Source organism: Erinaceus europaeus, chromosome 11 (assembly GCF_950295315.1).
Source record: "Erinaceus europaeus chromosome 11, mEriEur2.1, whole genome shotgun sequence".
NCBI lineage: Eukaryota > Metazoa > Chordata > Mammalia > Eulipotyphla > Erinaceidae > Erinaceus > Erinaceus europaeus.
Window position 1 is genome coordinate 33,624,691 of NC_080172.1, and position 13,619 is coordinate 33,638,309.

The 13,619-nt window shown below is 38.7% G+C and overlaps 1 pseudogene; it reads right to left on the minus strand.

Moving 5' to 3' along the window:
* Nucleotides 1-206: 206 nt before the first annotated feature.
* On the minus strand, nucleotides 207-352 carry LOC132541509 (U1 spliceosomal RNA; annotated as a pseudogene).
* Nucleotides 353-13,619: the final 13,267 nt, after the last annotated feature.

Sequence of the window (13,619 nt, forward strand, 5' to 3'; positions counted from 1 at the left end):
GTTTAATAACTGATTAGTATCCTATTGAACTGAATATACTAAAATTTTAAGCTTTCAATTTATGAACATCTAAGATATTCTGAAGGTTTCATCTTCTGGGTTAATAAAGTAATTAAAGTTAATAAAGTAACTGAAATCAGTTAAATTGTCAACCCTAGAGAACATAAAATGACTCAAGGAAAGACTTGAAATTTACCATCTCACCATGTTACCATGCCACAAATTATGCAGTCGAGTTTTCCACATTAGAGGAAATCACAGGCAAGGGTCAGCACATGCGGAGTGTAATAGATAAGCCTCATCCTAGGCAAACCACCTTCATGATCATGGTATCTCCCTGCAAGGTAAGTATATTGATTCAAATTAGCCTGCCCTAGTAGTTTTCTGACAGCAAGTCAGCTAAAGCAATAACCTCACTACTTTCACTTCCTGGTTAGGACCTGTTAAATTATAGGAAAAGAGTATTTTCATGATCAATTACACACTTTTATTATTTAAGAAAGGAGACATTAACAAAAACAAAACCATAGGATAGGAGGGGTACAACTCCACACCATTCCCACCACCCGATCTCCATATCCCATCCCCTCCCCTGATAGCTTTCCCATTCTCTATCCCTCTGGGAGTATGGACCCAGGGTAGTTGTGGGTTGCAGAAAGTGGAAGGTCTGGCTTCTGTATACAGACTCAGTTAAAACATTGTGGATCCAGTCTTTTGGTGGTGGGAATGGTGTTTATGTACACTCTGAGTAAAATGTAGTCATATAAATCACTAGTTAATTAATATGAGAGGGGGAACATTAATTGTATGTCTCAAAGTTTTTTAAAACACAGACTGAATCTTTTTAATATATAGGCTGTGTATTTGATATGCGGACTCTCTCAAAAGCCTAGACCAAGTAGATCAGAAGCAACCAATAGCACAGCTATATACAAGATACTGGGTACTGTACAGCAAACCCTAACAGAAGGACTTTTCAAAGTTAACACAATTACCAAATAATGTGATGATAACATTGACTATCGATTGTCTTTTTGAAACCTAAGACAGCAGGAACCTCACATCTCCACTATAGAGCCTCTACTTCCCCCAGTCCTGGAACCCTTGGATAGGGCACAGTTTCCCGTATGCCTCTCCCAATCCATATCAAATAATATTGCATCAGCCGATCACAACCTAATCGACGCAACAATTGCCACCTCAACATGCTTCACTTCAGACTGTGTCCAGAGACTTCACTTGTGGAATGACAACCCTTCAGCTTCATTACTCGGGTGAGACCTTTCCTTTCATAGTATTCTCTAATTCCATCCCAGGTGGTTCACTTTCTAACAAAGTCCCAAAACCTAGATATACACCAGGTTCTGTGAGAGAGAGCATATGTTCACATGTATCCACAAACTGCTGCAAAATATATACCTGAAAGCAGAAGTACACTAGAGTTTGCAGTGAGTACCCCCCTAACACTTCCTCTCCACTAGTCCAAGCTTTGGATCCATGATTGCTCAACAAGTTGTTTGGCTTTGTATGTTAACTCTCTTTTCAGTCACCAGGTTCCAGATGTCATCAAGATGCCGGCCAGGCTTCCCTGGATTGAAGACCCCACCAATGTGTCCTGGAGCTCCACTTCCCCAGAGACCCACCCTACTAGGGAAAGAGAGAGGCAGACTGGGAGTATGGACCAACCAGTCAACGCCCATGTTCAGCGGGGAAGCAATTACAGAAGCCAGACCTTCCACCTTCTACAACCCACAATGACCCTGGGTCATGCTCCCAGAGGGATAGAGAGTGGGAAAACTATCAGGGGAGTGGGTGGGATATGGAGATTGGGTGGTGGGAATTGTGTGGAGTTGTACCCCTCCTACCCTATGGTTTTGTTAATTAATCCTTTCTTAAATAAAAAAAAAACATTGTGGATCATTGACCATTGTGATAAGCATTAAAAAAAAAATTGTGTCTTCTGTATGCACACTTTTTTTTTAATGCTTATCACAATGGTCAAGGATTCACAATGTTTTAACTGAGTCAGTGTATATTGTCTAAATGTTTGTAATTCCCATAAGAAATGTAGTAATAGCAGCAAGATTATTCAAAGTGAATAGAGGATTCAAAAATTTTCTAAAACATGAATCAGTGTTTATTACTGACTTCACTGATTATGCATAAGTTTTGTTTTTGTTGTTGCTTTTAAGTTTTAACATTTTTGTCACTTTATTGAGGAGATGCTTATTTGTACAATTATCACAAAAATATTCAACTTTTTATTAATTGAATCTGAATATTTACCTAGTTGTGGATAATTTTATGTGTTTGTATTGACCTCCAATTTGTAGTAACTACCAACATAAAGGAACTAATGAATGTAAAATTATTTTATCTTTAAGTTTCTATATTCTCTATTCCCTTTTACGTCCTTAGTGTTCTTAGTTAGATACATATGTTGCATGAACTTCTCTCATACTTTCTTTTTTAAAAAATTTTTTATTTATAAAATAGAAACACTGACAATACCATAGGAAAAGAGGGGTATAATTCTCACCACCAGAATGCCATATCCCATCCTCTCCCCTGATAGCTTTCCTATTCTTTAACCCACTGGGAGTATGTACCCAGCGTCATTATTGGGTACAGAAGGTGATCATTCTTTCTTCTTCTTCTTTTTTAATACTTTCCTTATTTTAATTTATTTTATTTGAGAGAAAAACCAAACAATGCCCCATGCTGGCAGATAGTGGCACCAGAGGCTAAATTTCTAGGACTTTAGACATATATGTCCAAAATACAACCAGCTATATACTATCTCCTTAACCTTTTTGTTCTTCTCTTAACACTCTACTTTTTTTTTCTTTATTTGATAGAACAGAGAAAAGTTGAGAGAGGAGAGAGAGATAGAGAGAGACAGAGACAGAGAGATACTTTTCAATACCTTCTTCACTGATTGTGAAGATTTCTTCCTGCAGGTGGGCAGTGAGAACTTGAACCCAGATCCTTGTATATGATAATGTCTGCACCTAAACCAGTGTGCCACTTCCTATCCCCTTCTTATCACTTTTCTTTTTTCTTAATTTTTTATTTGTCATTCTTCTTCTTCTAGCGTTTGCCCTTCTTCCGTAGCCAGTCAACAGCGTCAGGTTGAGCCTGATGTAAAGTTTCGAGACCTCCTTTGAATCTGGAGAGGTGGCAGTCATTGACTATGTGGGTCATAGTCTGTCTGTAGCCGCAGGGGCAGTTCGGGTCGTCTCTGGCTCCCCAGCGATGGAACATAGCAGCGCACCGGCCATGGCCTGTTCGATAGCGATTGAGGAGGGCCCAATCATAACGTGCTAGGTCAAAGCCGGGTTGACGCTTGCAGGGGTCTGTGATGAGGTGTTTGTTCTTTACCTCAGCTGACTGCCAACTCTGTTTCCAAGAACTGGAACAGAGAAGTTCAGTGTAGGCGTAGGGGACCAGATTGGGTGACGAGACCTCAAGCGTTGGACAGGGTGGGTGAAGATATCCGCATATATTGGCAGGTGCGGTCGAGCGTAGCCGTGGGAAATGAACTTAGATGATGCTGCATCCCAACGAATATCTGGCGGGGCGATGTTGGTAAGAACTGGCAGCCATGGAACCAGGGTGGAACGGATGGTTCCAGAAATTATCCTCATGGAGGAATATAATTTGGAATCAACCAAGTGGACATGGGGGCTACGGAACCATACTGGGGCACAGTATTCTGCAGTGGAATAGCATAATGCCAGAGATGATGATCGTAGTGTGGAAGCGCTCGCTCCCCATGAGGAGCTGGCCAGTCTTGCAATGATGTTATTCCTCGCGCCCACCTTTGCTGCAGATTTTATGAGATGTTCGTGAAATGACAGGGTGCAATCGAAAGTAAAGCCAAGATAGACTGGCTGGGCTTCATGCTGGATTCTTGTATCGCCAAGGTGCACATTAAGCTCACACGAGGCCGAGGCATGGTGTAGATGGAAAACAGATGATACCATTTTTGCAGTGCTAGGGATTAGTCGCCATTTTTTACAGTAATCAGATATCAGAGACATGTCTTTTGTGAGTGTTTCCTCGAGGATGTCAAACTTGGATGCCTGAGTTGCACAGCAGATGTCATCGGCGTAGATGAACTTCCTTGAAGAAGTTTCTTGGAGGTCATTGATGTAAATATTAAATAGCGTAGGAGCCAGAACAGAGCCCTAGGGGAGGCCACTTGAGACAAGTCTCCATCTGCTAGACTTGTCACCCAGATGCACCCGGAATCTTCTGTTTTGGAGAAGTCACCCGACTCATCATACTGCTTTAGTAGTTGCTCGCATTCAGCATCAAGACCAGGCGTATAGTTAGCACGTCTCCCATGAGGAATGGCTTGGGAAGCTGCTTTGAAGATGGCTTGGCGGAAGCGCCTGTAGGAATCTTCAGAGGGGATAGAGTTCATTGGAATTGCAGGAATAGATTTGTTGGTAAGATCACTGAACAGTTTGCTTTCCAAAAGTTCCATCTTAGTTTCTCCGAGCACAGAATCAGTGGGAGCTGGAGACCAATGTGAATGATAGCTGGGCAGTGATGACTGTGTGGGAAGATCTAGCACTGTGAAAAGAGCCTGGCTGTTTGGGATCGTATAATAGGGAGAGGTCATTCACTGAAGCCCAGTCGGCTAAAATAGAGCCGTCAGCACGAGTGGAGGAATATCCCCAGTCTTGGTGATGACTATTAAAGTCTCCAATGTAAACGGCTGGGTGATTCGGGCTAGGCAGGACCTCATTATCCCATGAGGCACTGGGAGGCTTATATATGTTGACGAGCTGAATAGTTCCAATAATAATGGAGTCGTAGAAGGTTGAAGAGGCCGTGTGGTAAACGTCCGCAAGACACGATTTGGCGTAGATGGCTTGGCCGTGTTTAGGATGGAGATTATAGCATATTAAATCGAATCCACTGATGGTGAATCGAGCAGCTTCATCGACTGCTATATGTGTTTCTTATAGGCAGATAACATCTGCCTGATGCTGTATCGCCAATTGACCAATAAGAACGCGTTTGGCAAAGGACAGTCCCTCAACATTAAGTTGGAGGACTCGAAGAGCAGGACCAACAGCTTGAAAGCTGTCAGGAGCTGCTTGTTGCTGGCTTTGAAAGTGACTGGGATCCATGTGGATTCAGTTGGCTAGGAAGGATCGTCAGTTTCCCCAATGAATGGGTACTCACAGGATGCACCACGGAAAGGTCGATCCAATGCATCCCAATATAATAGTCATTAATAGTTAGCTACAATAATGTAAGATTACAATGTATAATTCTACACCATACCCACCACCCAAGTTCTGTATCCCCACCAGTGTTCTCATAAATCTTATACACAGTTTTCTTGAGCCTGTTTCATTTGTTTGTTTGACAATCTTAAAGCTGTAAGGAAAAAAAAAAGAAAGAAAAATGCTTAGTCATGAAACAATCAAGATGGAAGTTCTGATATAAGACTAGATACTCCAGATCAGAAGAAAGTGTCCTCAAGTCTAAGGCTCCTGAGTCTTCATCTCACATTTTACCCTTTGAATAGTTTATATTTTGAAGTCTCAGGTTTAACCCCGAGCACCACCATAAGCCAGTGCTGAGCATTGCTCTGCTTAATGTAAACAAGTAATAAAATTTTGGTCACAAGAAGACAAAAAAAAATCATTTCATTCACACTTACCTTTGTACTATCACTTACTGATCCTTGGACTGCCCAGAGTGTTCAGAACTACCTTCTTTTTCTCCCTGGCTCCTTTGAGTAGGAAGCTAGTGGATGTAAATCAGTACTACCGGAGTTCACTATACCCAAGGAAAGTAATATTTTACTGTTTTATTGTTATTAAATATTGTTGTTCTAAGAAGATGGTGAGCATAGTGGTTATGCATAAGATTCTGAACAGTGGGGTAGAAGCATATTGCTTATGCAAAGAGTCTCTCATCATGCCTGAGGCTTCAAAGTCCCAGATTCAATCCCCCACAGTACCACAAGTCAGAGTTGAACAGTGCTCTGGTTAACCAAAACAAATAAGCAACAACAACAACAGCAGCAAACACTTTCATGCCTGAGGCTCTGAGGTCTCAGATTCCACCTCCAGCACCACACTGGCTAAAATAATAATAATAATGGGAGTAGAGCAGTAGCACAGCTGGTTAAGTTCACGTGGCACAAAGCATAAGGACCAGAGTAAGGATCCCGGTTCAAGTCCCAGGCTTCTCACCTGCAGGGGCTTTGCTTCACAGGCGGTGAAGCAGGTCTGTAGGTGTCTGTCTTTCTCTCCCCTTCCCTGTCTTCCCCTCCTCTCTCCATTTCTCTCTGTCCTATGTAACAACATGACATCATCAACAACAACAATAATAACTACAAACAATAATAAAACAACAAAGGCAATAAAAAGGGATAAATAATTTTTTTTTAAATGAATAGTGCTTTGGCTAAATAATGTAACAGTAACAAAAACAGCAATAGCAATATCCATCAAGGACCAGGACTTGCCTGTCTAGTAGAAATTTATACAATGTTGGACACAGAGCAAGTTGATAATTACTCACTAACTTGATTTGACATTAATTTGCTTCTTAAGGCCAATGACTTTCAGGTTGTTGAAAGGTAAAAAGAAAAAAGAAAGGAAAAAACTCTTCTTCCTGGTTATCACCAAAGATAACCTTGCTTGGAAAAGATTAAAATATTTTTTATCTCTACCAACCTTTTTTCTGGTAAGTCAAGCAAAGCCTGTAATGTTGACTAACAATGTTAATGACCTATAGGCAGACAGGAAACTCAGAGGCTTGCTTCTCAGCAGCCCCCCACACCAGTTCCCTCCCCTCACCCTACATTCCCCCCTCATTTTTAGATAGAATAGCTTAACTCCTCTAATGTTTAGAAAGGATAGAGTTGAGAGAGAGATTGAGAGTGATTTACAGTTATATAGATTCTACCTGGTATATACATATCCTACAGGATGGTAGGTTAGAGGAGGCCCAAATGCTTTTATAGCTAAGCATGGAAAGACATCTCCCAGGAGACATCATAAAATAGTCTACATCAATATTATTTGTACAGCTAATGAGATATTGTATGCCATGTTACTCTATAATGTTCTTCAATATATACTAGAGAAACAATACCCAAGGGTAAAACAAGGAAATCACATTTCTGAAATGAAACAAAAAAATATTGCCAGAACTTACATTGCTGCTAGGTTTCCCTGATAAAGACTTGATGTTTGTTCAGTTGTTTACCTTTTGACAGAAATCAGAGGGCCAGAATGACATTTGGTTACAAGTAAGTTTCATAAAATAGTGTTTATGCATGACAACAAGGTACAAGATTGATTTATGCATTCTTAAGTTATAGCCTGATTTCTTTCTGACCTCATCTCTTAGGTCTCATCATACACTTGTTTTCGTACTATAAATGAAGAGGTTCACCTAAGTGATTTAGAGGACCCTTCGACCTCTGATGTTTTGTGTGCTTGCTTGCTTGTGAAGAGTGGGGTATGAAAGAGAAGTGTCCAATAAAAATCAGAAAACATTGTTTGAAGTCTTCACTTTGCCATTTTACAACTCATTAAATTTTTCTGAGCCTTGATTTCTTTCATCTGTCCTGTTTCAGTTCTCAATTCTTTGACTTTTATGATATTGCTTATTGAGTTTGAAAATATCATGAACATAATGTCTCAGAAATTACCTTTAAGATTTCTGTACTACACAGATTGTATTACATAAACAATTCAATTTGATCATCAACCAGTACCATTTACTGTGCAAGGAAATGATTTATCTGCACAATTGTGCAAGAGTTCAAGAAGCCATATTTTGCAAGCACCATTTAGTAGTATTTGTTTTCATTTTCCTGTCAAAACTAAATTTTTAATCACTTAGTAGTTATCACTATTTAGCATTATGCTGTTTAATTTTCACAAGGTTAAACAGACTGTCAAGACAAAAGAACAAGAGTAAAGTTTAACAAACGGACTTCACCAAACTACAAAGTTTTGCACTATGAAAGAAATCACCAAAAACAAAAAGTCATCACTGACAGGAAAAGATAATTGCACACCATGTATATAGCAAGGGCTTAATATTAAAAAATGCTTTAAAAAATGAGAAAATGTTCAGGGGACTTGGATAAACATTTCTCCGAAGAAGACATAATACAGATGACTAATAGATGAGATGTTTGTAATCAAGTGCAAATCAAAATGAGATACCACTTTATATCTGTAATCATGGTTATTATACAAAAGATAAGAAACAAGAAGTATTGATAAGGATGTAGAGAAAGTGAAACTCACATGGGAATTTAAACTAGCATTGACACTATGGGAAATGATATAGAGATTTCTCAAAAATACTAAGAATAGAAATTAAAAGGCAAATAAATATATACAAAGAGAGATAGGGGGAGAGAGAGAGAGAGAGAGAAAGAGAGGTAAAGAGAGAGAGAGAGAGAAGAGACCTTGGCACCAAAACTTCCTTCACTGCAGTGGAGGCCAGGCTCCATCTGGGGTTGCTAGGTTGTGCACATAGGAAAATAGCACACTATCAAAGTGAGCTATTTCACCTGCATATGCTTACCTATGTTCATTGCAGCACTATTTATAATAAATAGCCAAGACATGGAGACATCAGCAGTGTACAACAATATAGATGCTATTAAGAGGACTATGTTAGCTGAAATAAGTCAAGCAAAGAAAGACAAATAACAACTTGTCTCACATATGGACAACAAAGAAACAAAATAAAGTGAGCAAACAAGATGAAAACAAAATCTTAGATTCAAACAACAGATTAATGGTTACCAAAGTGAACAGGCATTAGAGGATAGGTGAAATGGGGTAAGAAGCTCATTATATAGTGATGAGCAGAAACTAGATTTTTATTTTTCACAATGATTAGGATGTAGTATGTATGTATATAATATTCCAATGGTGTACATCTGAAATTTACAAAATAATTTATAATTATACAAATCAATATTATCTCAATACACACTTTTGAAAATGCAACTGGAGAAATGGCTCAATTGGTAAGAGTGTTGGGATTGTATCTCTCAAGTTTCTGCTTTAATCTCCAGCTGTGGTTTCTTTCTCTTCTATCTAATGTGCATCTCTCTCTCTCTCTCTCTCTCTCAGTCAAGAAAATAAATCTTTAAAATTTTTTGGAAAAAAAAAATAGGTGGTTGTCTGAAATACTAGAGAACATTAAGTAATGGGTGACTGTTTTCCAAAGAAGTATTTCTAAGCAGAGGGAACCTGTACTACTCATGGATGATGACTTTGTGCTCTTAATATTTTATTGTCTTATTGGCTTTCCTCTCAAGTCTAGCAGTTGAATGTTAGCTGCCAGAGATGGTTTGAATCCTTGTTTGTCAATAACCAAAGTCAAAGAGGAAGTAAGGGAAATGAAAGATAACTTTAAAATTATTAATAGTCCTTTGTTTATCAGTTGTTGCTTATGTTATTCAGTGTTCAAAAATCATAAGAGTCCAGGGCTCCAAATAATGTGGCCAGGATTATGGCTTAATTGCCTTTTACCCATTTGGTATTCTCATATGGGTTTCTTCATACCTTACTTAGATGACCACCAGCACCCCACCTTTCACATCCTTCTAGTTTAGTAAACCCATGGATAGAACATTCCTCCCTCTCATGTATCTACTCAGTCTCTAGGAAGATTCAGAGTGTCCTTGCTCTGTCATGTGTTCATGATTATACCAATATTCTCCCAGGGCATGGACAGACTGAGCAGGGGTATAATTTGCACAGTGATAGACTGCCCCAATATGAGGTGACTGAGAAATTTCTAGAAAAAATGAAAAGAAGTAGCGTGTAAATCCTTGATAGAGAGAAAACAAAACAAAAACTATGTCCAGGGAGTCAGGCGCAGCCAGTTAAGTGCACGTGGCGCTAAGCGCAAGGACCTGCATAAGGATCTGGGTTCTAGCCCCTGGCTCCCCACCTGCAGGGGGGGTCTCTTCACAGGCGGTGAAGCAGGTCTGCAGGTGTTTGTCTTTCTCTCCCCCTCTCTGTCTTCCCCTCTTCTCTCCATTTCTCTCTGTCCTATCCAACAATGACATCAATAACAACAACAATAATGACTACAACAACAATAAAAAAACAAGGGCAACAAAAGGGAAAAATAAATAAATAAACTATTTTTTAAGAGATTATGTCCAAATAATGACTTTAAGGACAGGAAAATAGTTAAATTGGTAGGATGTGTGTCTTGCAAATATAGGGCCTGGGCTCTAGCCATGGCACGGCATGGGAACACTATGGTCCTGGGAGAAGTTCTGATATGTGACTCTCTTTCTCTCTCTGAAATAAAAATAATGTTAGGAGCAGTTAATTCACACATGAGCAAGGCCCCAGTTACTTCTCCCCAAACTACTACCTATACCCCAAAACAAACTAGCAGATTATAAAAAACAAACTATCCTAGTTCATTAGTTCCTTGCAGTGAGCTACCAAAGAATAATGTTCATTTGACCTGGGGGGTAGCTCAGTGGTACAGTCTCATATTTTGCATATGCTCAATCTTGACATCTTGTAAGAGAGTCACAAAGAAAAACCAGCTGAAGCTCCAGGGGTAGTAGAGCAGTACTTTGATTTCTCTCTATCTCATGAATAAAAAAATAAAATCGAGCCAGAAAGTAGTTCAGCGGTAGAACACATGCTGCACATGTGTAAGGACCTGAGTTCTATCTCCAGCACAGCATAAAAAGAAATAAATCCAATTAAAAAGTAATGTTGGTTTGAGTTGCCAGTTTGATTTTTTTTTTTCTAGTATAAATGAATCGAGTACCAAAATGGAAATTTCACCACGTCTCAGGACATATACATTAACATGTATTTATCAGACAAGATATAGAAATCTGTCCCTTTTAATCTTTTGATGTCTTTTGTTCAGAAGCAGAAGCTAACTCCCTTTGGATATGTATGCACTCTTCTAGATTTAAAGGCATATGGTCTATCTTGGATCACTTACAGATTGCAAGATGGCTCTGGAGCCAAACTTGCTGCTTATTTCATGCCCTGCACATTTAATTACTGCTTGATGTGAATGAAGCATTTTATCTGAAGATATGCACTGCTGAAATTTTAGCTGGGTTGAGTCATAAAACAGTTTTCAACAGATTGAAGAAATCTTAGAAGGAAGTTTGTGAAGAAAGTTGGCTTGAGCTACACACTCTACGTCATAAATGTTTTGAGTCAGCCTGATCATTGCAGGGTAAGACAACAATACAATTGTTCCTAGTTAAGTAGTTTTGTGGGAAACTTTTAAGGCAAAGAAAACCTATATTCTTCTATAGGAGTTCATCAAAATTGTTATAGCTAACTATTTTCAAGTACGAGAAAAAGGAGTACTTATTCCCTAAGCACACATCTCTTTGGGGAGATAAGCTTTAGTTTTAGTTTGTTGCAGACTATTGATAGTTTTTCTGAAATACAAACTTTTTTCAGGTCCACTTGTTCTACTTTCCTTCCATATCTTCTTGTTAGTTAAACCATTCCTCTAGCCGGTCATCATCATAGGCAGTACTAACCTGGGGCAAGGAAAGAGCAGTGAATAATGAGATCATACAACCTGGTATTTCAGAAGATAAAAAAATAAAGTCATAAATTCATGTTGTTCTATCTCATGGATTTCCCAATTTCTAATTAAGTTAACATAATAAATGTAAGGCAATAGCTAGGTTTATATTAAAGACTGAGTGAGATAATCCTAGTAAACTGCCCAGCTCAGAATATGGTCATGTCCATCACATAACAGCTGCCATTTTGTTATTTACTTATTTGCCACGAAGGTTGTCACTGGTGCCTGTACAACTGAATCCACTGCTCCTTATGGCTATCGTGTTCTTTTTGTTATAATAGGAATAGAGAAATAAGGTGAGTGGGGTGGCAGAAGGGGGGGGTAAAAAGAAAGACACTGACATCCTGCTCCACTACTCCAATGCTAGTGAAGCTTCTTCCCTACATGTGGAGACTGGGTGCTCAATCCCAGTTCTTTGTGCATAGTGACCTATGTGCTTTACCAATTGCACCACCATGTTGTTATAATTCAAAAACAAGTTCTTCATATTGGAGCACTTGAGGTGCTCAGGGGAGCTATGAGTCACTTCTAGCTCCTGCACAACTACTTTGAATTATCTTCAGCTTTCTCTTTCTCATTGCCATCCCTCTGTGCTAGCAATTTGGGCACCATGCAAATATATATATATTTTATTTATATATATATATAAAATCTGAGTTCTGAACCTACAAAACAGAATGGAGAAAGTCATTTTATTGACTTCCTTAAATGCCTCTTGGATTTGGCATCTCTCTCTTTCTCCTGAGATATGAATGAAGATTTTGGATTCACACAGGCTATTCCTTTAGTCAGGAACACTATCTTGCATTTGTTCATGCACCTACTCATAAAGAAGGTATAAGTTTAGATTCTTCCCTCTCCAGGAAACTTAATACTTGACAGCTTGCCCAGACCCAGAGTAATATGTTGTATCTCCCAGGTCTTCTGTACTCCCAGTATGTTGAACCTCTCTAATGTTAGCAGTGCTCATGCTGGTAACTGGCTCTGGCAAAGAAGGTGAGTGCCATCCAGGGCAGAGATTATCACTGCCTCATTGATCCATATTGATTGTTACATTTTCAGCACCTCACACATGACTTGGCTAAAAGCAGGTACTCCATATGTGTCCTTTCTTAAAAAACACATGCGAGTGAACATATTCTCTTTTATATCTTCTCTGTTATCTGTCTCTTAGAATGGTGCTAAAAATGTGATGAGAAAATCCCCTGGTGATACTGGCCAGCAGAGTCACTGCTAGACACATTCCACTCTTTAGCATTTGGAATGTGTTTAGTATAACTGAGAGAATTACATAAATTTTGTTTAATTTACATTTAAATATGAAAATTCACAATGACTAACTTGCAGTGCATCAACCTGAGGTTTTAAAAGTATGTTTCCAGGAGTTGTAAATCTAGGAATTATCTCTTCTTATGATTTTTCTAAAGATTACTCTGAAATCTGGAGTTTTTGTGGTATCATTCAAATTTGGTTCATGTTAGAATTCTAACTAAACAGTAAACACCCTTGTTTGGATGACAGAGCAATTCTGACAAAGGAGTGCGGTGCATAGGTTAACATGTCTCACCTGACACTTTACAGCTGTGTGAGCTCAGGCAAGATACTTAACATCTTTGTGGCTTCATTTACTCATTTATAAAAAAAAAAAGAGCTGATAATAGTTTCCACCTTACATTTCTCCTTTACAATGCATGTAAGTGTGAGCATATAAACTGATATGTAATTAAATGCTTTATAGAGGGCTGGGAATACAGTATACTTTCAAAGATGTTCATCACTGTTATTAATATACACATCAATGTGCCTGCTAAAGTTTAATTGAATGATTCGATGAGGCAAAATGACAATATGAGTGTACATACTTGTTATGAAAAGCTAGACAATAAGAGTTAGAGAATGTTAAACTATCCCACTATTATTCCTATTAGGAATGTCAAACTATCCCACTATTATTCCTATTAGGAAGAGGCAGTGTACCTTGAAATTTTCTTTTCTTTTTTAAATTTGTATTTATAAAA